At 44.8% G+C, this 2,303-nt stretch overlaps 1 pseudogene; it reads right to left on the bottom strand.

The window, feature by feature from the left end:
* Positions 1-1,081: 1,081 nt before the first annotated feature.
* On the bottom strand, positions 1,082-1,350 carry LOC114687992 (annotated as a pseudogene).
* Between the last annotated feature and the right edge of the window lie 953 nt (positions 1,351-2,303).

Below are 2,303 nucleotides of genomic sequence, written 5' to 3'. Positions count from 1 at the left end.
AATAAAAAAAAATTCTTTTTCCTAAGCTTTTCTCTGTCTTACTAGCACTCTCTCAGACTCAAGCAGCCAGAGTCCCAAGCCAAGAAAGATGGACTACTCCAAGGCAACAGACAACAGCCCACCATCCCAGGATACCTAACTACATCAGAAGCCCTCTTTCCTACCCCTCTAAGAGTCAACCAATGCCCATCAAGACATCTGCAGTTTTTTTTGGGAGAAAAAGATGCCTCTATTCCTGTTCATTCCCCCTTTTTATTTATTTTTTATTTTTTTCCAAGCAAAACTGTATCCAGCTTTATTAAAGATACTTTCCATAAACAATCATGGTTTTTCAGGTAGGACATGGGCAGACAGTCATTAACAGTATACAAGAACTTCCAAATTCCCTCTTGTATAGACTACCAAAATCAGAAAGCCACTATATAAAACCTGATGAGTCTTCATTCGATGCTTTGAAAAAGGGGGAGAGCTTAGAGTGGAGGGTTGACAGTTCAACATTGAGGATGTTGTTTATCAACTTTTCACAAGCTGACTCTGACTTTCAGGAAACCAAACGAACATGGCAGAATTATCAATCTGAAGATCCACAATCTTTTTATAAAAGGAACCGCTGCTCTCTTGAGGACACAATGATACACTGCAAAGTCCAGATTTCCTGATAGACCGGCAAAACCAAATTTGGGGTCAGGTTCCAACAGGTCTCTGGTTTGAAGGGAGTTAAGTCTATGTTGATGGTACAGGGGAGGAAGACACAGAAATGAATTTAGAGTTTCCCACACTAGGCCATGGTGGTCACATATGTCAACACTAGGACGTTTCTCCTGAGAGCCAAGAGGAGTCTCTCAATATTAGCAGGGAAAGATGTTTTCCAACATTAACCATCACCAATCCAGCTTGGGAAGACATTTTGTTAGTGACACATGTTCCCCGCCCCCCAAAAAAATGAAGTGTTCTGTGTGCTAAACAACATAGCTTTAAAAAAAGTAAAACAAAATTCTGCATTTTTATAAAACTTGATAAAAAATAGTATTTCAAACTGTACAGTCACCAGAAGTACACAGTTATCAAAAATGCACACATTTCACCTGGCATCTCCAGCACCTTCAGCTTTGTGCCTGGTCTGTTTTGTCATCTCCATTCTCTGCAGGATTATTTGCATCCTTCCAGCATCGGCTTTCCCCTTCTTCCCTTTGGGGACCTTCTCTCCCTTCTTTGCAGGGGCCTTTTAGGCTTCGGCCTCTGGCTTGGAGGAGCAGGTTTAGCAGACAACCTTGCAGATCTTCTCTGTGGCCCGTCCTTCACCTTGGCTTTATCTCATTTAGTATCCCCTTCAGCCTTTCTTTTGGGCATGGCAGCGGCAGGAGATGTTGGCGCTGAACGCGGGGATGCCGTGGTGCATGGGTTTGGTCCGACCGGGGTCATTCTCCCTCTTCTTCCTCATCCACCTTTTATAATAACCAAAAGGTCTGGAATGTTAGTATTTCTGCCACTCCTCTAGTTGCATGACCATACATGTGCAGTTCAGTAGCCAAGTAAGGGGCCTTATTGCAGGAGCCGGGACAATTGCCATTATAAGATGGGCACCGACTTCCTTACATTCTGAAGATTTATAACTATAAGACAATGCTTTTGATGAAAATACGCACCTCGGCTTTGCGCATGCACAAGCTATATATTGGTCCCTAGCCAATCCTGTGGTGCCTGGTGTGGCAAGCTAATTTCAAGCCAGTCAAGGAGCGATCCGTGCTTCTTTTCCCTATATAAACAGCTGCTTTTAGTGCTCGGGGCCCCTCACTTCCAGCTCTCCCTTAATCAAAAGGCTCTCCAATAAAGTGTGATTTGAGAAGAATCCTTGAGTGGTGGTCATTCTTTCTGCTGGTCGAGAAGATTGCGCAACTGGTGCTGAAACCTGGGAAATTCGGACACCGAGAGAGGGGCGAAGAGCATTCAGAACTCGACACAGTGAGAGGAGACGTCAGTAAGTATCAGCTGGTATCTCCAGGGATGCTGACTACTGGGGTGGAATTCTGGGTGATTGCTTTTGTCTTTCCCTTGTGGTACTTCTGGTCCTTGCCTGTTGCTTCTGTTTGCACTGTGACTAACCCGGAAGAGAATGTCGGTGCTTTTTTGAAGAGTAGCAGAGTTCGCCTAAAACCAAAGTAAGTCCATGGTAGATAATGCAGCTTTTCGAGAGAGAAGTCTGCCTTCGTGCCGCCTTCTCTACCATGGATAAACTCGCTCGCAGATAAGAGTGTGCCATGGGCAACAGCAGGGGCGCCGCTTGGATGCCCCGATTTTCATGA

This window comes from Peromyscus leucopus, unplaced genomic scaffold (genome assembly GCF_004664715.2).
Source record: "Peromyscus leucopus breed LL Stock unplaced genomic scaffold, UCI_PerLeu_2.1 scaffold_1301, whole genome shotgun sequence".
Lineage (NCBI taxonomy): Eukaryota > Metazoa > Chordata > Mammalia > Rodentia > Cricetidae > Peromyscus > Peromyscus leucopus.
This window is presented reverse-complemented; position numbering and strand designations above follow the sequence as displayed.